Raw genomic sequence first — 23,977 nt, forward strand, 5'->3', positions numbered from 1 at the left:
ATTATGTAGCAACGGACATGGATTCGGCTGTCCGTCTGGGTGCGAAGAGCATCCATACGAGGAACGAAGAGCGCACATTCAAGCATACAACGCCGGAGTCGAATACATGGCAGTACCGTCCGAAGCGAGTGCCTTCCGCCTCGAACCTATGAAGTCATTGTCGTGCGCTGTGTAGCCCTTAAGTTCCAAACTTGGAGGGTTTATGGTAGCGCGATTAAAAGACTGGACAAAAGAAGACACACAGGGACATACATGGCGCTAACTTCCAACAATGTTTATTATCGAAGGCCAGTTCATACTTATACACTCAGCCATCATGAGTCACAGCCACATGAACAGTTAAATATTCAAAGCGAAAACATTTTTCTATACAGTGATATCCTAAGGCATGCGCAAAAATTTCAGTTCTTTATCAGAGAGAGCCAGTGACGGTTTACTGATACAGGATTCTCCCAAGGTAGCAATTAGTTCAGCTTCTATTATCAGTCTAGTAAGTTCGCACTTACTTCTACCAGTAATGGTTGTTGAACCATAGAGAAGGTAGCAATGATGTTGCTTTCAATGAAGGGAGAGAAATCCATCTGATGCAACTTTGTCGACCTTATTTTTATGTTCTCGCAACCTATCATTAATACATCTGCCCAACGTAATACTTTCCACACGATATGGGTATGCGATATATAATTGAAGTCTTGCAATCTCGAAACTTTTTCTTGTGTGTTACTTGGCAGCTAAGAGCACTTTCTTTCTTCTCTGGTCTTGTTTTCCTGCACAGGCTGATGCGTTGTAAAAGGATGACATCGAGTGGGAAACAAAACATGAAGACGCTGGCTTGCGCTCTCGGCTAACACGCCACATCGTTCTTCTTGTAGGTGGCGTCATGAGTCTTCATACGCGGTGATTCGCATATCGTAAACACCCAGCGTGAGTCTTCATACGCGGTGATTCGCATATCGTAAACACCCAGCGTAGTGGTTGCCGCGTTGGAGCGGGGCGTTACGCCCGTATTCAAGAACGTTCCTCTAGTCAACAACACCTCGACTCAAGAGGAAAGATAGCACCGCCATCTCTCCAAAGAAGTGGTCACTGAGCTTCACGATCATTCACAGGAATTCTTTAAAATTGTCGCGTCTTTATCAGTCGAGAGGCGGCGCTGTGCTCAACAAAGTGGAGTAGAGGAAGCTTCGAGTCGAGGGCTGTTTGAGAATAGGGGAGTTAGTCCTCCAAAGCAAACGAAGGTGTCTCAGCCGAACACAAGGATCTTCTTATGGAAATCAAGGTGTCTCAATAGAACTCCAAAAACGGACGCGTGCTTACGAATTTATAACCAACCTGCAACAGATCATCCCAAATTTTATTTTAAGAAACAATACAGACTAGATATACGGGGTGTTCAAAATTAAGCTTTATGGTTTTCTTAAAATTAGGCACTGGGAGGCATGGGAAGACCACCTGCCCAAATAAGTTATGTGGCCAGGGGGACACAAAGTGAGATGATAATTATTGCTGTTAGCAGCCGAATTAACTAAAATTGAATAATTAACTTTTTATTGACTGCTGTAAGTGTGTATGTTTGTATTCAAAAGTTAGAGGCAGTCGTGTTTCTACACAGTTTCACTTGGAAGAATTCTTCTAGCATGTCTGTGCTCCGAGATATCCAACTCCATATTTTAATTGTGGGTCGCACGATTACGCATGCAACTTGCAAGAGAGTGAGGATCGGCGCAAAGCTCCTCCCTGGTGTGACGCCAGGGAGGAGCTTAATAACTGTCCCCCTTCCCCTCACGGCTGGCGAAATGAAAAAAAAAATCGAGGAACCCGTAACCGCCGTCGTAACACGCGACCGCGCAGCCTGTAAAGATGGCGGCAGCTGCCATGCCGAGATAATGGCGCGAGCGGAGAAGCCGGAGGGCAGTGCGTGTGCGTAATGGTGACTAGACGACCGGGCGTGGTCCTTGCCTGGGCTACGCAAATAAAGTGACTGCTGATTTCCAAGTATGGTAAGTTTTATTGAAATCATGAGCAACAACTGCACCATCAACAGCAGAAACCTTTTTATAGCTATGCTAACGAATATTTCATACTGCTGCTTTCAGTTTGTTGTTGTCATGCACAAATCTCATGACAACACTTCGCCCATCAAGATGTGAATGCCCTAAAAATGTTCAAAATGCCTCCCTTCCACAGCAACACAAAGCATAAACCGCTCTTGCGTCGACTCGATAATTCTGCGCAGTACGACAATTGAAATTTGGAGTCGGATATCTCGGAGCACGGACGCGCTAGAATAATTCTTCCGACTGATACTGTGTAGAAACACGACTGCCTCTAAGTTTTCAATACAAACATACACACTTACTGCAGTCGACAAAAAATAATTGTTCAATTTTAGTTAATTGGGCTGCTCACAGCGATAATTATCATCTACTTTGTTCCCCCCTGGCCACATAACTTAATTGTACCGGTGGTCTTCGCGTGCCTCCCAGTGCCTAATTTTAAGAAAACCATAAAACTTGGTTATCCGGCACAGCCGATATGCACATGGCTGTATTCGGTAACGTTCTTTTCCTATGGCCTCGGAGAAACCGATACCTGGCTTCGCTACAGGTCTTCTTCCTCTTTCTGGGGTTTCACGTGCCAAAACCAGTTCTGATTGTGAGGCACGCCATAGTGGAAGGCTCCGGATTAATTTTGACCACATGGGTTTCTTTAACGTGCATTAAAACACAAGCACGCGGGCGTTTTTGCATTTCGCCTCCATCGAAATGCGGCCGCCGCAGCCGGGATTCGATCCCGCGATCTCGTGCTCAGCAGCGCAACGCCCTAACGTTGACTGAGCCACCACGGCGGGCTACAGGTGTTGCTCTAGCCGTATAAAACGCGGGTTTGTCGTGAGCATAAACGGTGAATTTCGGTAAATAAGCAAGGCTACAATCATCATCATCATCATCAGTGACGGAAGCTGACCCCCCCCCTCAGAAAAAACCTGGATCCGCCCCTGGTGAGATGGAGTATAGGTACATCACTGGAAGTACATTTGCCACTAACTAATGTGCAGTGGTTATCGCAGTGGATCATTTATGCAGGAACAGCTAAAACTATTACTATTCTGTACTCCATGTTAGCAAATCTAGCAACGTGCCAAAATCACAAGAGCCTCGCTTGAATTGCCTTTGAAGAGCAAAAGATCATATGATGTATGTTATTATTTTCCGCAAATGTGCGAGAAAGAACTTTAGGAAATCTCTTTGGAATCCACAACCTGCGCTTTAGAATAGCTGCAAGTCTTCAAGCTTTAAGAAATGACTACAGGAATCTGCTTTATCCGCCTTGCACACAAAGAAATTAAAAGTTGAAAATGCGAAGCAGTGCTCTTTTACTCGCTGGTGCACTTGCCCAGAGGTTACAAGGTTAACTCCAGTGGCGTACCAATTATTTCTCGAGTAGGGGGAGGGGGGGGGGGGGGCATACTGCTAACGATCTGACACTCTCTCTCTCTCTCTCTCTCTATATATATATATATATATATATATACCAAATTACTAGTACAATAAGTGAGAAAGCCTGGAATTGAGTCTGTCAGTTATTTTTATATTTAACAGACATAGACCTTGTATCAAACAGAGGGGTCGCCGCGGAGCGCCCGACAAAGAGGACCAGCTCAGCAGGCTTTCAGAACGGACTGGCGCGTGCCATGCTTGCGCCGCTAGCATGCGCCGCCCAACTTTATTCTCCTCGCCATCCGCGGCCGGCCCCAATTCGCCGGCCAAAGCGCCGACCTTAGCGTCCCCGCATAGCAGCGTCGGTGGGCGCTACAACCTCTTTATCAATCACACATGGTGAACATGGTGGCCCGAAAAATCATTTGAATTTGCATTTATTTCTTGACACTATATAAAATCTATATATGATGCAGGGACAAAAGGCAGTGAGTGTCCAGAAGTCCCTGATCCCACCCAGTAGCAACAGTGCTGCACACATAAAAAATGCACATTTGTTACGGACAGTTTTGCCAATTAAAACAATGAATTGTACATAGTGTACAGCACAAATGTATCGCTAGTTAAGGTAATAGTATTGTCGAGATTTTACTTAACGAAGTACAATCAGCGTGAATAACTTGCAATATTCCCAAGAAAAAAAGACAGCAGATGTGTGCAACATTGGAGAATTGCTACCAAATTTCAAGCGAAGTTCCTTACGATCAGTTTCAATAAAAGTTTCAGTTTCTTGTAATTATATCGCATGGTTTAAAAATTGCCTGTATATGACTGTTCCGTTTAAAACGGAACATTGATATCAAATATTCGCTAAAATTGATATCAGTTGAGTTCACAGTTCTCCCAGGGCAGCGGGATAAGTTCTGCTTTGTTCCTAAAACACAGTCATAAAACTCCGGATTGCTTGCTTGCGTAATTTACTGCATATATCATAATTAGTCCCCTGTCTTTGAAGTTTACTTACATAGTGCCCTTTATTTTCGCCAAATATAAACAATGTGTCTTGTTTAGTTCACCTGGTGTTGGGCTGCTGAGCACGAGGTCGCGGGATCAAATCCCGGCCACGGCGGCCGCATTTCGATGGGGGCAAAATACGAAAACACCCATGTACTTAGATTTAGGTGCACATTAAAGAACCCCAGGTGGTCCAAATTTCCGGAGTCCCCCACTACGGCGTGCCTCATAATCAGATCGTGGTTTTGGCATGTAAAACTCCATAATTTAATTTGTTTAGTTCACCGAGGACATTGCTGAAACCAACTAGAAACGCCTTATGACGCATGAAAAATAGGGGGGAAAAAACGACGGCTCAGTAATTATTTGCAACGCTTATAACTAGACCAGGAACGTAAACATTTTGTCGCATGCTGCACTTACCGTGACCCACCCCCTCCCCCTTTCCACAAAATATAAATCTGTTATAACCAACAGCTATGTCGGGACACTGGCATGCATAGCTGAAAGTGGCCATATCACGCGCTCTAACACTTGAATAAGAATTTTTTTACAGACTGTGTTTGATCTAACCTCATTTAACTTCGCAGAGTTTTCATAGCGTACCACCAATTTTCGTTAAATTTTGTCTTGGTGGCATTTATAGTTCTGTCCGGGCAGTGGACTCAATTCTGCCTCATTCGTTAGACAGGCTCATAACATACTAGAGTGCTTGTATACATAATTTGTTGCGAAAGTCCCAATTACCCATCTATTTTGAACTTTACCTGGACATCAAACATTACCTGTTCCTCAAAGTCGCAAACCATAAAGAAGCTGCTTCCTTTAGTTCAGTGAGGACACCAGGCAAACCAAATATATCACGCATAAAAAAGTAAAAAAAAAAGAAAATGAGGGTTCAATAATTACTCGTAATGCTTCTAAATAAGTCAGAAACATTAAAACTTCGCATCACATTGTACTTAAAATGCTGCCTATTCCGTCAAAGTATAAAATATCTGAAACGCAGAGTTCTCTTGGGACATTGGAAAACCTTGCTAATAACAGCAGCGTGATACTCTCGAATACTTGCTTACAGTTTGTTTTAAAGCTGTATTTGATCAACACTCATTTACCATCGCACATAAACTTGGCGTATTGTTCCCCCGTATGTTTGCGAAATTTTACCTCAGTTGTACTTGTTAACTATGATAGCGCAGCCACCTATTGTACTGGAAAAGGCGAATTTAACCCACTCATTTGGTACACTGCCTACATATTGCCCATACCATTCCCCTATTTTTCCCTAGATATAAACAAGATGGTTTGTTTAGCTCACCGAAGACACCGGAGAAGCAAACTACGCATCTCGTATCATGCACGAAAACGCATGGAAAAACGAGGGTTTAGTAAAAATCTGAAACACTTGCATTTAAACAGGAAATTGAAATTTTCTCAATGCATTGCACTTAAAATTCTCCCTATCTTCACGTAATTCCAAGTCCGCATCTCGTGCAGTTGTTTTAGAAGTCTGGGAAACATTTCGACTAGCGGCAGTATGACACCCTAGCTGGAACACTTCAATGAGTAACTTTCTAAAAAGGCTTTAATGAATATATACACAGAATAAACATATATCGCTCGTCACTCAGAACATTGCTTCATACTTCAAATAAATATAAACACCGTGCCATGCATAGTTTACTGAGGATACTGGGGGGAAACAACTGAATGCCATGTACGTATAACGCACAAAAATTGGGAGAAAGCAAGTATTTAGTATCTGTTATTTGAGCACATAAGCAACCTACACAGTTCCAATGTTCAGTACACGTCACCAAAAAGTGGCCTTCATTTCTTCACAATATGAAATGTTTGCTGTTTTGCTCCTGCCGGGAAACGAGTAATAGTTTAGCTCTTATTTAGAAACGGCCTGAAAATGAAACCGAAAAATCAGAAGTGACACGTGGCTTTAGAAAAGCTTCAGTTGAGTGTTCTGTTGGTATTGAAATTGGTCTGCACGTTTGACCAAGGTCCTTTTCACGAAAATATCTACAATAAGTCATGATTTCACTATAAAATTCTACAGTTAGACCTGTGAGGGGTTTGATTAGATTTTTGATGGTGATGAGATACTGAGACTGCAACGCTATGTAGATTATCTCTTGATGGAGATTCAATAGTTCCAGCATTTGATGATCCAACGATTTCATGCTGTAAAAGGCCCACCAATCGTTGGGCACGGCTGATTATAATACTCTTATCTGGCAGACCTCTCCATCCCCTTGCTCGCAGGTTAAATATAGCAAGCCGACTGTGTTTTCAAATACCGTTAGGTGGTCCCAAAAAACTGGGCATGGCGCAAGTCGTGCAAGCGGAAATTTGTTGGGGCGGGAACTGTCCGGTGCCAGGCCTTCTCTGCAATGCAAGCGTGCAAGGCGAATCCCACGCGTCGCCCGCTACAGTGCGTCACAAGGAAGCACAAAATACAATCCTCGCTGCCCAAGCAGCGGATACGTCTATAGTAAAGAAAAGCATTACTTACGTGGCCACTATATTAAGAAAAAAAATTTAGCTTCAGCTGTAGTTTTGTTGGACTTTCCAGCATGCCGCCGAAAGTGCCCGCTTTCAGAAGTGGGCACTCCTGCCCCTCTGGTAGATATGCCTATGGTTAACTCTTTCTTTACCGCGCCTATAGAAATAGATCAATTTGATTGACAGTTTTTCTATGCGTTGTTAAACATTTCCGTTGGAATTCTACTAGCATCATGCAACGTCTGAAATAACAACTTAACTTCAACTATTTGTCAGATTTGACAATTTTTGTCAGATTGGGGAGTCTGGAAAATAAAACTTCGACTGGAGGTATCGTTGAAACTAGCCTCCATTGCTCCTAGTCCTTGTTCAATAATAAGACGCAAAATTTGTGTTTGGTCCACTCGCCAACATAATGCTTAGATGATAACAGGAGTGAAGACTGAAGCTTCTCTTAGGTTGTCAATTTTCCATTCGACATATAAGTTGTTTTAAAGATGCCTCTAACAACGGTGGATGCTCATGAGTGTGTGTTATTTTGATAACTGTGTGCGTAATATCAAGTGCAAATTTATTTCCACCACCGTGGGTTGCTTTTATCCACCAGCACTTCGACAGCGTATGTACAAATTATTACGAGCAATCTTTCCCTTCGTGTGGGATTTACACTCATACAAGAGCACACAGTCGATTTCAGACCGACCTTCGACCGAAGTTGACGAATTGATCTCTAACATTTTGAACACTGCCTGTGCAAGTGCCGTGATTGATTACTGTACAATATTGTAACGAACATACAAGAAGCAGTTGGGCAGAAGAGAAGAAAGGAATGAAGTGCTGAGAGGCCAGACTGTGAGGTCACCATCATCCATCTCCTGTAAATAAAGCCATTTCTTCACAACTCTCCGTAACAGTTCGGGTGTCCAAAGAAGCACCAAGTCGCCTTTGGTGAACGATACTTGTCCGTGATGCTCATCGTAACGGTCTTTTGAACAGTGTTGCGAGGCCAAATACGAAGACGGGCCATTCGGCCGGCTACTTCAACGAGACACAGTCTTCGACACAGAATCGTCGTTGTGCAGAATGAAGTTTAAGAAAGTATCGAGGAGGGCTTTGCGGTAACCTTGCATACAAGTCATAACCTTGCATACTTTGTTTTAACAGCGGAGCTGTTTAAGCCGGCCGTAATTTGTGCCGCAAGCCGCAAAACCTTGCCGAGCTATGACGTCACTGTGTTGCCTAGCAACCCCATACCAGCTGTTCGATAGCTTGGCAAGACTCCACGCTGTTGTGTCTGGCGGTCCTTCGGGACAAAGGAGGCCTAATCGTCTTCACGCTTGTCGTTTCTCGCGGCCGGGAAGTGTCACCTCACCGTTAGTCGCCTGGGACTGATTGATGAGCAATTAGTCCCCAGACTTAAATGGGTCATCGGCCTCATGCGTAGCTAAAACGGCAACATCGCTCTTGGGGAGCTTCCGTGAAGCACCAGCGCCCGCCCGAACTACGACGAGGCCTGGCGCCGACTGTGACGCGCCAACCTGGAGCCCCTTCCGAGACAACAGCCACCGCCCTCCCCGGAAATGGTGGCTTCCGCGAACTGACCGCCACGGAGAGGCGGCTAATTCTTGCAAGGGGCTACCGTCAAGCATTGCCGTGGGAACGACATCAACGTTTGGTTCCCAAGGTGTCAACCGTTGCCTGTGTGCGGGGGCGATCAGGCAAGATTGGAGGCGGAGCCCGGCGGGAAACGATGGCACATCATGGGTGGGATATGGCGAACTGGTCGAAGATTGTCATTGGCTAAAGAATAACTAAGGTGTATTCCCTCGTCGAGTGAAAGAGGGAAACGAAAGGGATAAAACAGCGGGACTTGAGTGTTGTGAGCAGGACTCGGAGATGTAAATGCTAGCATGTATATGTTAGCATGTAGACAGCTCCAATATCATGGAGCCCTTCTTGTAAAATACCAACTTGTACAGTGTATATAAAACAGGTTTCTGATCTGACTGGACCTCTCCTTCTCCCGGCACCTGGCACGGCACCATCCATGGAACCTTCGTGGCCGCTCGGCTTTCGCAACAGCGCCTAGACACTGCGCGCAGCGCGTCTGCTCCGCTTGCCATAAACGTTCCGTGTAGCAGGTGTGAAGGCGGGGCTGCTAGTGTGCGGGCGGTAGTAGCAGCTATGGGGAGACCGAGGAAGAACCGCACTCCCGAGGAAGAAGCCGCTTTCCGGGAGTCACGCCGCTTGGCCAAACAAGAATACAATCGCCGGCGTCGAGCTGATCCTGCACAGAGAGCCGAGGAAGCCTTAGCCAAGCGACGGCGCAGAGTCGAAGATCCCGAATACGCCGATCGACAAAAGGGAACGAAGGAGGATCGGTATGCGGAACATGCGCGAAAACCCAGGCTACAGAGAAGCCGAGGCATCACGATGCCGAGCTCGTAAGTCCATGGGAGGAGCGTACGGCTGTTTCGAGCGGGAATTCCTCAACATAGAGTTCGGACATTCGTGCCGCGTCTGTGACCGGCTTTGGTTTGACGTGAACCTCTCGACACTGAACTCTGTGCGTGACTCGGAGAAGCGTAGTCTAGGACTCCAAGTGCTGCGCGAAGCGTTTCCCGAAGCTACCGACCACGAGGAAATGCGTGTGTGTAGGACTTGCCGCGAGACACTCTGCTCACACTTCAGCACGACGAATGGGTTCGTGTACCCCAACATGCCTGCATCGCTTCCTCGACTGAACGACTCGACTGCCGCCGTGACGGCGGCAGAACTCTCGTTGACTCTGTCGCGAGTACATGTAGCCTTGACATGGGACGACCAAAGAAGATCCGGACACCCGAAGAAGAAGCCACTCATCTTGAAGCGCGGCGGCGGCGAGGCGATTCGGAATACCGTGCCTAGCAGCACTTAGCATTTCCTAGCAAAACTTAGCCAAACCTGGTAAAACCTGGAAGAAGCTAGGTCGATCACCAGCTCCGCTGTTTACTCCAGCCTTGCACCACTGGTGCAAGCTACCCACGTTTTTTAAGCATCGCAACAGGCAGAGGTATTTCTTCCAAAGGCCGTCCGATGACCTCACCTCCATTGGCCGCGGATGCTAGTTTCCCGGAAAGGGCGAAGATGAACGGCGCCGAGGGGACGGAGAACGACGAAGACGGTTAGTTGGGTGTGTGACAGGGGTGTAACCAGGGGGGGGGCTGAAGCCCCGCTGATGGGACGAACGCATAAGTCTGACGTATAAAGTGGCTGAGATATTATTGTTATCAAAAGAAAACCGCTTTAAAATGAACCTGCGTGATGCTGCTTAAAGAAAACGACCACCCCGTTCGCAAATACCACAAGTTTCATCACTGTGGCTGTCAAACGGCGCTCGATCGGCCGTCGCTTTTCCCTCTCCCTATTGGTCGTTTCTACCGAGAGATGGCGCCACCGACGTAGACTAGCTCATGACTCCTGCCGTGTGCCCGCGTCTCCGTCTCTCCGTTACCTCCGCTGTGGAGGATCGCAAGTCGGGTGCATTGTTTTTTGTCGAGTTTTCTCGTGCATTACGGTCAAACCTAGCAGCGTTGGTACGGTCCACAAATTTTAAACTTTCTTGGGTGATCGTGGACCTAAGCTTAACGCTGAGCGACCGTGATTGCTAGATTCTTTTGACGTGCGATCACGTCAAAAAAAAAAAAAAATCGAAGAGGCCACGCTGGTTCCCAGACATCATGTGCGGGTGAAGCACCATGAACTTCTTCACGTGGATACATGTAACTTCGAGCAACGCATATAATGACAAATCATATAGTGACAGAAGCGGCGCCCTCGGGATTTTGTATGTCTGAGCTGTATGCATCTCGGTATTTTGTATGTCTGAGCTGCATGCATCGTTCAACAAAGCGTTTGCAATAAAATATTTGCTCGCATCTTGCTTATTCAAGGCATGCGGCGCTTTTTCTAGGTCCTTAAATACTTGTTTCTATTTTTCCTGGTCGCCAAGGCACACGGGCGTGGTAGAAAGTGCAAAGGTTTCTGGGTATGAATATTCACGTCGGCCACAACGCTCATCTGATGCAAAAGAACTTGGGGAAAACTTGTCTGAAAGTCGTAAAAATAGTATGCTACTAACGTGCGCCTAAAGTCCCTAGATATTTTTTTTTTTTTTTGCTTTAAAATCTAGAGAATTTACGTTTGCCGAGGCCCGAAGGACGGCTCACTATAAGAATGAAGGAGTAGTAGTAGTATAAACTTTATTTTGTCCGAGATGGAGTTTAGGGAGGAGGGGAGTGGGAGGGCCCTTCCTCTTCTTCCTCAGGCGGCGGCCAGGCCTTGTGCTTTGGCGGCGTCTTCGGCCATCTGGACGACCCGGAGTTGGAGATCCAGGTCTGAGCTGAGCAGTGCAGTCTCCCACTGCTCTAGGGTAGTGATGGGAAGGGGAGGCAATAAGCTAGTGGGTTTTTTGTACCTTATCAGGGGACATGCCCACATGATGTGATGAAGATCGGCTCTACCAGCGCATAATTTGCAATCTGCTGTATATAGCCCAGGATAGAGGTGACTGTACGTCACTGGGTTTGGGAAAGTGTGCGTCTGTAAAAGGCGCCAGGTAACTGATTGCTTTTTATCTAAATTTTTGTGAGCGGCAGGGTAATGCCTCCTGCCCTGGCAGTAGAATTGTAGAATTTCCTTGTAGGATACCATCCGGTCCCTGCCTGAACGGCGGAGGGATTCGAACTGCTCCTCGCAAGAGGTTGTCGTGCGGCCGCGGATTGCCAGTTCTCGCGCCGCACTGTGAGCAGCTTCGTTTCCCGGAAGACCGGAGTGCGCCGGTGCCCAAACGAGTTGCGTCCATCTGCGCCGGGTCTCGGGTACCCTAGCCAGAATTTTGAGGGCTTCAGGCGAAATGCGCCCTTTCGCGAAATTTCGTATAGCTGTCTTTGAGTCGCTGACTATGAATTTGGCTGCGGAGGAAGCACACGCCAAGGCGATTGCGACTTCCTCCCCGACCTCCGGCGAGGTTGTAATAACTGAGCTTGCAGCGATGATTTGATTTTGCTGATCTAGTACAGCCGCTGTCATAACGTCTCGGTCACGATACTCGGCAGCGTCTACATAGGCCACGTCCTGAGAGTTTGCAAAGCGTTTTGTAAGGATTTGGCTCTTTCCTGCCTGCGCTCTCGGTTATGCAGAGGGTGAGTGTTCTTAGGTAATGGTGGGACGTGTATGTGTTTTCTTAACTCTGTGGGAATGTCCCGCTTTGGTCCGAATTGGGTGTTGTATGTAATCCCCAGTGATTGGAGAATGTGTCGCCCCGTCGGAGAACGCGAGAGTCTCTCCAGTTGGGCAATTCTTTGGGCTTCCATGAGCTCGTCAAGAGTATTGTGTACTCCTAGAGCCTCAAACTTTTCGTTTGCGGTCGTAATTGGTAGGTGTAGAGCCTGCTTGTATGCTCTCCTGATCATGAGGTTAATTTTGGAGCGTTCATCATTCTTTAGTTGCAGGAATGGGCTAGCGTACACTATTCTGCTTATGACAAAAGCCTGGACCAATCTGAGTAAATTAGTTTCTTTCATGCCGTGGTGTCTGTTGGCGATGCGCGAAATGAGTCTTGTTGTTTGATGTACGTGCGAGTCTAGTGCCTTTATCACTTCGTTGTTGTGTCCATTGGCCTGTATTCTGAGTCCAAGGATCCTGATGCTCGGAACTATTGGGATGTCCTGGTCGTTAGCTTTGAGCATGATTTGAGGGGGTGTGGTGACAGTTTTCCTGCCTCTGCAAGTGGGTCTATACAGAAGTAACTCGGACTTTTGCGGGGAGCAGGAGAGTCCTTTAGGTGTTACGTATTCTGTGACGACTTCGATCGCGCTTTGCAAAGTTTCTTGGATTTCTCCGTCACTCCCTCCGGTTACCCAGAGTGTCACGTCGTCTGCATATAAGCTATGCTGTAGTTTAGGGATTTTAGCTAGCTTGCTTGGTAATTCTAGCATGGCCATGTTGAAGAGGTAGGGAGACAGGACCGAGCCCTGGGGTGTCCCTCGATTCCCGAGCGAAATGCTCTCCGAGGTTACCCACCGACGGTGATTGTGGCTGTCCTGTCTGTAAGAAAGTCTTTTATATAATTGTATGCTCTGGAGCCAACTCCTAGTTTGTTTATCTGGGTTAGGATGGCTTCGTGATGTACATTGTCGAAGGCTTTGGTTAGATCAAGGCCAAGAATGGCCCGGGTATCAAGTTCTGAGCTCTGATCACCGTCTATTATTTGGTGCTTAATCTGAAGCATAATGTCCTGCGTGGAAAGCTTGGGTCTGAATCCAATCATCGTGTGAGGGTACAGGTCGTGCGCTTCCATGTGTTTGTTTAGGCGAGTAAGGATGATGTGTTCCAGAAGTTTCCCTAGGCAGGAGGTGAGCGAGATGGGTCTTAGGTTCTGTAGCTGCAACCTCTTGCCCGGCTTTGGTATCATGACAATTTTAGCTTCCTTCCACTGTTGAGGGATGTGGCCAGTCTCCCAACACTTATTCAGATACTTAGTTAGTGCTTCTATGGAGTCATCGTCCAGGTTCCGTATAGTTTTGTTTGTTACGCCGTCTGGACCCGGAGCGGAGTGCGTTCGTAGACCGTGTATGGCCTCACGGACTTCAGCTTCTGTGATTGGTTCGTCGAGTATTGGGTTTGGATCTCCCGTGTATGCGGGTAAGGGCATTTTGGAATGGTTTCCGATGTATAGATTCTTGAGTTCGTTAATTAAGTCTGTGTCTGATCCCGGGAAATTATGGATTATTTTGCTGAGATTATGCCCCTGCATAGTTTTACTGCTCTCGGGATCGAGTAGACATCTAAGTATGCGCCATGTTTTGGCCATGCCTATTTGCGCTTCCATTCCATCACATGCACTGTGCCAGTTTTGGCGGGTTAGCTGGTGAGCATATTCCTCAATTTGTTTGTTTAAGATCGATATGCGTTTGCGTAGGGATCTATTCAGTTTCTGTTGTTTTAGTCGTCTTTCCAAGCTAGCTTTTGCTTCCCACATGTGGAGGAGCTTGGCATCTGCCGCCTGGATATTAGCTTCTTCTGGTATGGTTATGGTCGCCTGCTTAACGGTTTGTTGTAAGTTGTCGACCCATGCCTTAATGTCTATAATCTCAGGAACGGCAGGTTCGTTTTTGTTTGTTTGTAGTTGCCTAAAATTGTCCCAGTCCGTGATGTGGATTCGTTTGCCGATAGGTTTGGCGGGTCCCGTTCGGATTTTGGTGGCCACTATGAAGTGGTCACTTCCCAAGTTTTCTTGCGTGTTGAACCATGTGGCGCCTGACACGTTTTTGGTGAACGTTAGGTCTGGTGTAGTGTCCACGCAGACGCTATTTCCTGTGCGCGTGGGTTGTGTCGGATCTGTGAGCAGCGTGAGTTGCTCCTGCTGCGCGTCTAGCCACAATTGACGGCCTTTGCGGTGATCGGTGCGATAGCCCCATGCCGATGAGTGTGCATTGAAGTCGCCTAGTATGACAAGTGGTTGTTTGTTTGCAATGTGTGCTGCTTTCCGGAATAGATTGAGGAATCTGTGTTGCTGTTTAGGCTTGCTGTATACGTTGAGCACAAACAGGCTGCCAGTTCCTCGCTTTGCCGTAGGAATAATTTCCACTAAGACGTGTTCTACGGACACAATGCCGGTCTCGTGTATGAGTGCCGGTATGTTTCGTTTGATTAGCGTAGCGATTGGCGCTTTGCCTGTGCCCGATACATCGGAGCAGAAGGACGCATAGCCTGATAATTTGGCCTGACCCCCCGTCTCTTGGAGGGCAATTATGTCTGGAGCTTCGGAATCCTTAGTTTGTAGGAACTGCTGGAGATTCCCTCGCTTGCGGCGGAATCCCCGGCAGTTCCATTGCCATATGACGTACATAGCGCTTTTACCGCTATTCCAGGCCATCGTTGGTCGGGCGGTTGTAAGGCTTAGTTACTTTAATGGGCCCTACGCTAGGCCTTTGTTGGGCGTTTTCGAGGACCGCGATTCTGGCATTATAACTTTCGGCAAGGTTTGTTATCATGGTGTGGAATGTTTTATGCATTATCTCGAATTTGATATCAATGGCCCTGGTGATTTCCTCTATGATCGTCTCTTCCCTGATGTTACGCTTAGAGGTGCCAGAGTGGGCGGTTTTCCCTTGGGAAGGAGGGGATTGTTCTACCGCTCTGCGCTTCGCGGGTAGGCTCTCGGTATCGGAATCTGGCTGCGCGTATTGTGTGGTAGGTTCTGCAACTGCCGGAGGTGCATCTATCTCTATATGGACAGTTTCTGGTTCTGCGGGTACAACTTCTTTCGGCGGTGTCGCCTTCAGTTGGGCTACCTCGGCCTTGAGGGCCTTATTCTCTGTTAGTAGAATTTCGAGCATTTGTTTGATTTTAGTTAGCTCGCTGTCGTGAGAGGAGGGGAGCGTGGGGTTTTCTATCTTAGTGGGTTCGGACTGGGAGACTACATTTGCCCAGCTCACCTTGTTGTTATTGGTTGAGGTCTTGCTTTCTTGTTTAGCCTGGGGTCTATGTCCCGATGGGGATCTTGATCTGGATGCCTTGCGATCGGCAGCAGTGTCCCTCGATTTTGATCGGGATGGGCGTTGGGCTGCCGTTGTCTGCTTGTCTGCTTGACGTGGCAACGATGGGTCTCTGCCGCCGCCGCCGCTGTGGTTGTGCAAGGTTTGTTGTTGTTGTTGTCGCTGTTTTTCCCACTGGCGCTGTTTGATGAGGAAAGGCGTCTGAAAGCGTCTCTGGCAGCTCTTGTCTCCCGTGGGGTGATCTTTACCGCACAGCGCGCACTTAGGGTTGCAGCTGTGATTGTCCGCGGGGTTTTGGGCACCACAGTCTTTGCACTGTTTCTTGTCGGGGGTAGGGCACACGTCCGCGCGATGACCGATCCGGCCGCAGGCTCCGCACACTTCGACTTTTTTCTTGTGGAGGTAGCAGCGGTACTCGGCGCCTCTGTAGTAGACGTAGAAGGGTACATTTGGGCCTTCAAAGATGATGATGGCTGAGTTGGTGTTGCCCATGCGACGGGCCTGCAGGATGGTGGGGTTCTTCTTGTAGATGAGACTTTTGGTGATGTCCTCCGCAGTGTCGTAGTCCGGAATGTTGTGGATTACGCCTTTGTAGGTGTCTGCCGGTGGGGCGGCGTAGGCTGTGGCTTCGTAGTGCGTGTCTCCAATTTGGAGTTCCCTGATGCGGTTGTATTTCTCAGCATTTGCCATTCGCGGAGTGCTGATTACTATGACATTTTTTTCCACGCAGGAGCGATATATGTCATCTTCCGCCTCTGCAATCGGTACTGCTGCGGCTCGCAATACTTCATCTCGAATTTGCGCATCACTTAGTTTTGAGAATGAAGGAAGAAGAAGAATATAAGAAGGAGGCTCACTATAGAGCAGCGTCGCAAGAAGTTTTTGACAAGATAGAGCTGTAAGAACGCTTGGCGACTTGCGTACTTTCTGCACTTTACTACGGTAACTAAGGGCGTATTAACCACAATGAACAAATTCGCGTTTTTTTTTTTCGTTTTTTTTTTTTCGTTGTTTTCTTTTTCTTTTTTTTTTCTTTTTTTTTTTTTTTTTCTACGTGCGACGCGCGATCCGCTTTTACGTTACAGTTGCTGCAACCGCGCTCGCACTTTCACAGACTGTATTCGAGACACTACTATGGTGTTCTACAGCGCCATAAACAAGGCTCTGGTCACCCAGTGGATCGTTGTGCCACGATCGCAGCAATTAAAACAGCCGGCGTCGCGCCCGCCGCGCAGACGGGAGACGCGACGGCACTCTACGTCGGTGGCGCCCTCAGCGAAATGAGCGGCGGCAGTTTGCAACTCTGCCGACGGCGCCTCCCTATTGTCTCGGCGTCTTGACAGGCACAGAGTTTATCGAGGAGGCTATGGTTTCATACAAAGGGAACCGTCTATACGGGAGCTCCAAGCCGGGCAGGTCAGCCAGCGTGATTACAGTGTACCCCTTCTAGTACACTGTAGCGTGATGAGTGGATCTGCCTCAGCTTGGTGCTTCCTGGCTTCAAAATGGCTTCCTAACTTTGCAAAGTGTCCATTTTAAGAAAGTGCTGCGTTATAAATAATTAAATAATCATGACTAAAATTGTCCGACGGCAGGATTCAAGCACAGGAGCTCTAGCACACAAGCTCGATATTGAAACCATTCCGCCACTGCACTGATTATGCGTGTTTGCAGACGCTCTGCATTAAACAAAGTATAAATTCCTTTGAAATTTAGGCCCACATAAAGCGTAATAAGCGAAGCCATAGGAACGTCGGAAGCCCCAAGCATGACGATCGGACAAGTCCATCATTGCCATGGTGAGTGAACGATCGTAGCACCAGATTTCCCTCTAGTAATAACTGAAGGAAAATATCATGCAAATATTACCGCCGTACAATTTGAATCAATAAACGGCCCGGACTGCAATCGATACCAATGAGCGTCACTTATTGCGCGTCATCTCACAACTTTGATTCAAGCAATAAAGCGCTTCATTTAATTACAAAAACCCCAATAAAACCAATTGCCAGTGGTGTAGCCAGAATTTTTTTCTTTCGGGGGGGGGGGGGGGGGGGGGGGGGGGTTGCTCCGTGTGTCCAGCCCTTGGCTACGCCACTAGCTGTTCCACGCTAAACGTTCCCGACACTGCGCTCGACCCTCTCCGATTACATTATAAACAGTCGTGGTCAATCATTATACTACCCTATTAGTCCTCGTGAAACAGTTTTGGAAGAACACTTCTTTTTCGTACAGCGATTTCAATAATGCAGCGGTAGCCAAAACCTATGTTGCGGATAAAAGTCTGCAAAAATACAACACTGCACGGAGCGCCTTAAGAAGTAGTAAAGAAGCCACGATTTCTTATTCCGACCCATTGGCGGCCGCTACTTGGTCTCACAACGTGCTTTGTGGTGAAGCTTTTTTTTTTTTGCAGAATTTACAACCTTTACAAAGCCAATACAAGTGCATTGTTTGGTTGGATAGTTGGTGATAGATGAATAAAAAAAAAAGCATTGAAGTTGACGGTCGAGTAGTTTCGAAGCGGTAGAGGACGCAATGTCTCATGTTCTGGCACATATTGAGTTGAATTCTCGGGTTTAACGTGCCAAAAGCACCATTTGATTATGAGGCGCTCCGGATTAATTTTGACCACCAGGGGATCTTTAACGTGACCCCAATGCACGGGAGAGAGGCGGGCGTTGTTGCATTTCGCCCCCATCGAAATGCGGCTGATTCGATTCCGCGACCTCGTGCTTAGCAGCGCTACACCATAGCCGCCAAGAAACCATGGCGGGTTGTTTTGGCACACAGTTTGGTGATGCGGTACAATTAAAAATACATGCTTGACGTCATTGAGAAGGGTGCAAAATGAATTTATTTCTGGAAGTTCAGTCGCAGTACTTTTTGTTTCAGGTGATAATTTTATTGCGATAGCAATTATATGGACACTTCAACCGGATTTCTGCCGTCGGCGTCGCCGTCGCCGTGAGGTTCCCTATAGATAAAATCTTCGCCGCGCGCCGTATGCCCGAGCGGAAGCGTGCGGGGACGCGCGCTATCGCGGAGAGCGAACGCACTCATCTCCCACGCGCAAGCAAGGAAGCAGGAAGCCAGCGCCGGAGGGAGCGGAGGGGGGCGCACGTCTACTCGGCCAACAACCGCGCTCGTCGCTCGTCCGCACCGTCAGTTATCTCCACACGGCTCTGACCTTTATGGCGCATTCGCCGCTCAGTTTCCGTTGAAGCGATAGACCGCACGTACCTTCGCCCGCTCTGGCGTATGCTTGCTGCCAGCGTTTTGACAGTCGTTGTCTGCAGTCATTCAGTGTGATCTATTCGTGTTTGTGCGCGCTCACCCCACGCTTGTTCATTCAGTTAGTAATAGTCGGGCCACATTTTCCAACGCACGCTACACATGCAATGCTGCCCGGATCGGCAGTGCAGCGCTACAGGTGTGTCCCTTCGCACGCGCTGCCCACGGGAAGCGCTTCTCATCAACACCACCGTTTCACACGCGCCTTCTCGTGGTCATCGAGTCTCTCTTCATGTCGGTCTACTTACGCCGCAGCACACCTGCTTACTTAATCAGCTCATGTTTACTACAATTCATATTGCTACCAAGGCCGCTCACCTTACTTCGTATGACATTGCTGTGTTGCTATCGCATTCATTGCTTCGCCCTTAGGGCGAAACTGAGACATTTTTTAAAATGAAGCAATCGATAGCGCATGAAATGGTAGATTCTAAAATAGTAGAATGAATTATTGTTTAATTTATTAAAAGGGCCTATGTTAGCTGTGCAAATTCTGCTTGAACAGGATATTTATGCGCTCTGGTGAATACAATTATTAATTAATTATTGGCGTTTTACGTGCCAAAACCATGATCTGATTATGAGGCACGCCGTAGTGGGGGACTCCGGAAATTTGGACCACGTGGGGTTATTTAACGTGCACCTAAATTTAACTACACGAGTGTTTTCGCATTTCGCCCCCATCGAAATGCGGCCGCCATGGCCGGGATTCGATCCCGCGACCTCGTGCTCAGCAGCCCAACCCCATAGCCACTGAGCAACCACGGCGGGTAAACACGTTCCGACCAAGCAAAATCAACAAATGCACAATGAAAAAGAAAAAAAAAGTTCTATTAATGTTCTTGATTTAGCGATTATGGTATGTTGATATCAGAAACTTGAACGCAGGCGTATTCGAAGTGATCTTCATTTTGTGTGATACTTCTGAAGCGTTTGTGTTCCAAGATATCGAAGGTCAAATTTTACACTCATTACATTATTTTCGCATTCAGAGGCGGGAGTCTCTGAATGCGATATCAAGCCCCCATTTTGCAAGCCAAGAGCTGGAGTGCCTCCGCCGTTATCACCTCCGCCCGGTATCTAGACTGGCGGGATCAGCTAGTGGTCTGTGTTGTTAGGAACGGGTTGGCGTTTCATCTCAGCACTGCCATCCGTTGTTGCGGGTCGGAGATTAATCCGCCGCTGCTGCCAGTTTGTTGAGACTCGGGTAGCGTTTAGGCCGGTGATCCTTCAGCCAAAGGGATGAGTACGTCCGGGAGTAAGAGCGAGAGAAAAAAGGGTTTATTTTACATATTTACAGTGGCTCCAAATATCGAAGCCCACTCCATGAGGGAGCACTTTGAAAGTCTCAGCTCACTACATGTCTGAGCAAATATCAGAACAGGTCAGGACACACCACTGCACACATGGTGTCTCCTTATAAAACCTCGGTCTTCCCTAGTTGACCCGGCTAGGGAATCAGATGACCTTGATGCAGCCAATCAGACGGGCCGTCTTGTTCGCTCCAATGTTGCACCTTCAAAGCAAGGACGAGGCAATCCGGAAACAGGGGGTTGACACTCCTTCCACGAAAGTCGGTGACCTGTTTCTTGCCCTCCGACGGTCAGCTTGCCCGGGTCAGGAAAATGGCCTTTGCACTAATCCCCGCGTCTAACGAAGGGGGGCAAGCTTCGTGAGCTTCTTTGTCATCGCGTCCCAGCTGGTGTCGCGCCGCGTCGACAAGTAGGCGGCGGCTGATGAAGGTGGTGGCATCGTGGGAAGCACCTAAAGAATGCGCACTGCCTAGTTGGGGCGCTTGTTTGCCTGTCTCGTCGGTGTCTGGCACTGTCGCCGTCTCGGCGATGCTCATGAAAGGGCCGGCCTCGATGGGAAACAATCAAAGAATGCGCCCGGCCGATTCGGGACGCAACAGACTCCTCCCCCGCCGGAAGATCCGACCTGAGGGTGACCAGCTGTCAGGTTGCCCGAAGCGTCGGTGGTCGGTCGAGAGCTCGGGATTTCTTCTTGAAATGATGGCCGATGACACACTCGAGCATGAGGTCGCAGCATCAACCTCTCTGTGGCCTTCTCCCTGGGAATACACAAGCACACACACGACCACAGGGCACAGGAAAGCGCCGTGCTCGCACCGAGAGCCATCGGGTCTAGCGAGCAAATCAACGCGCCTGCCCTTATCTAATAATAGCACCAAAGCAGCCATCAAATCACTGAACCTTCGCCGAAGCCCACCATTTTGAGATTAGACCAGGATTGTGCAACTTTCTCGCAATATCCGATACGGAAGAGCAGTCCTGGTGACAAAGCACCACATAGCGCTCAAGCGTCCGAAATCCGTTCAATCCACCAGGCTTCGCTTGACCCAATAATTTGGACCCAAAATTTTGTGCCGCCAAAGCGAGCTCTCATGAACCTCTGAGTTCGCCAAAACCAGATCACTGTGCTGCAGAGAGCAAACGTAGAATACTTTAAAATGCTCTAAATAAATGATAAATGAAATATCATATATCATACGCAGCACAAACGCGATGAACTGCCTTACATCCGCTAGCATCGCACGTACTAGTGCCACTCAGAGCCACATTATTAGCATCACGGATGCACTGTCAGAGTCGCTTCAACTTTGCGGAAAACTCACATGTAAAACGTGCGACTCACGCACTAACAATTTATTTCTCTTGTCCATATAGGACACACACTAAAGAAACAACAACAAAAAATCTTGCGTTAACACTTGAAGACTGGCGAACATTTCTAAAAAGTGAAGTGATAATCAAGCGTGCCACTACAGGTTTTAAACCAATAACGTGGACCTGACGCTGCAAGCGTATCTCTTACAAAAAGGAAGCTTATTTGTGCAGAAAGGAACGACACGTCGAAAAAAAGTTTCAAAAATCTAACGCGCGCGAACCATCTCTTTCAAAATATCGATTAGCTTCTAAAACAAACAATTTAAACAATGCTCAAAACGTGCAAATAGAAATCTCTAGTTTCGGAGATCTCAAAACATTTAGCCAAACACTAAAATTAAAGAAAGAAACAAACAAAATGATGTTTCCACAAACCCTGTATTGCCGCTTTTTGTTCCGAGTAGCCTACGGTTGCGTCAAATCTTTAAGCCGTACTCGAGGCGGGCGCGGTCTGAGAGTCTGTCTTGTCAACGAGGTTGCACAAAGGGCATGTAGGTTAATCTCCTTGCTGCCCACCCCCGACACTGAACTAACAGGCATCATGCCTTCTGGGCGCCGTGCGACGACTCCGCTGCTGCGCGTGACCGATTCGCGTCGCCGTACCGGCTCGCTCTGCAGTGTCATGCCTAAAACACCTCTAAAAGAACCCAAAGAGGGGGAACATAATTGCCCCCTTCGCGCCACCTTCGCTTTTGTCAACTTTCGCGCCGAACGGCCCTTTCTTTTCTTTCTCGTCCGGCGGTTCGGACGCGCCCTATCTGCAAACATTCCAAGGAACAAACGCGCCGTTCGAACTCTTTGACTGCGCTCCCCACGGGGTTTAGCGCCTTTATTCGGCCACGTTGCCCTGTCTGCCGCATTCCTGACATTGCGACGCCGTTTCATCCGAGCACGTTTACTAGTGCTCATTCTCAAGCCTTCCGCTTGAATCTCGTGCTGACCGGCACTTATTTCATCGGTCACTATTTCTATCTCAGCCGCACAGTCTGAATGATTTGCGGGTAAATCATTCCTTTCAATGCAATCTCGACTGGCGGAGAGCTTCAAACACTCAGGGACAATGCAGCTGTTATCTTTTGCGAAACAGAGCCCGTATTCCTGGGAGTTGTCCACAACTGCACTGCCCTGCCTACAGTGTGCTTTAGCGCACTTTCCTGACCGATTGGACTCTGCACAGGTGCTCTTGTCTGACGACTCGGGGCCACTTAGGGCTTCTGCAAGAGCTACCTTCGCGACGTACTCCCGGGATAACTGTGCCAAATCGTCCACAGCTGGCCTAGCTGCTTCTCTAGTATTCCATTGGCACAGTATCTCGTCGCGCTCAATACGGTCCCCATTAACGGGCTCCTCAAGAACTACGTCACGGTCTACGGATCTGGCCTCACCTGTGAACGTACATTTAGGTTCACTAAGATCAACCTTTCTTTCTACCATCGGTAGAACCGTGCGTGCTAATCCTTCGCACCTTTCGTGCGCTACTTCTACGGGTGCCTGACATTTTTGTTCCTTCACTTCAAAACCCTGTTCCAATCTTTCAACCTCTTGACTGAGAGCTTCTATCTCTTCGTATTGTTGTTTAATCCATTCCTGTCTTTTCAACTCCTCCTCATTCTCAATTGCTTCCTGTTCCTGCTCTTTTAGAATTGAGTTGCCGAAGTATTCAAAGTATTCCTGATCACTGTTGCTTTCTAAAATGGCTCTAATTTCGGCTTCTGATTTATCATCCTCTATTTCTACGTCGAGCTCTTCACACAACCGCAACAAGCTAGCTCTCGTCAAACTCATGAGGTCCATGGTCACTACTTTAGGCTTTGGCTCAGCTATTCCACAATATATACTTGCTGCAAAACCCGCACAAATTGCAATGCAAGTAAAAAAACTACCAGCGGTTCAATTCTGTTTTCCCAAGAGAATTTGAAGCCTGGAAAATATAGCAAAAACCAAACGCCTGCACACAGAAGTAGCACCAAGTCCCCAAGAACTGCTCCACCGCATCGAATCAATTCAAAGAAGACGAAAATCCTGGGCCGCCTTTAAATGATAAGAATTACGGTAGTTCTCCACTTCCCAATTACTCCCACACAAGAATGAGGTCCGGCTTTAGTAGCTGGTTCAGATCTATGCTGAAAGCTGCTTTCTGCTTGGATGCGCAACAACCACAGTATCAAATGGGCAGTTGTACACGCTTCATCGGTTTTTAGAAAGTCTAGGCTAAAAGATCCGATGACTCAAGCGCAAAGCCAGGCACTCACCCTGTACCGTGCAGTCATGATGCGCTGCGTGCATCCAGCCGCTCGCGAACCAGTTGGCGATTGGCGTTGGCTGCAGGCTCCATCTTGTCGCTGTCATCCAGTTGCTCGTGAATCAGTTGCCGGCGACTGGCGTTGGCTGCAGGGTCCATCTCACTGCGGCCATCCAGTTGGTCGCGAACGAGATGCCGGCGACTGGCGTTGGCTGAAGGGTCGATCTCACCATGGCCATCCAGTTG

The sequence above is a fragment of the Dermacentor silvarum genome, chromosome 6, assembly GCF_013339745.2.
Source record: "Dermacentor silvarum isolate Dsil-2018 chromosome 6, BIME_Dsil_1.4, whole genome shotgun sequence".
Lineage (NCBI taxonomy): Eukaryota > Metazoa > Arthropoda > Arachnida > Ixodida > Ixodidae > Dermacentor > Dermacentor silvarum.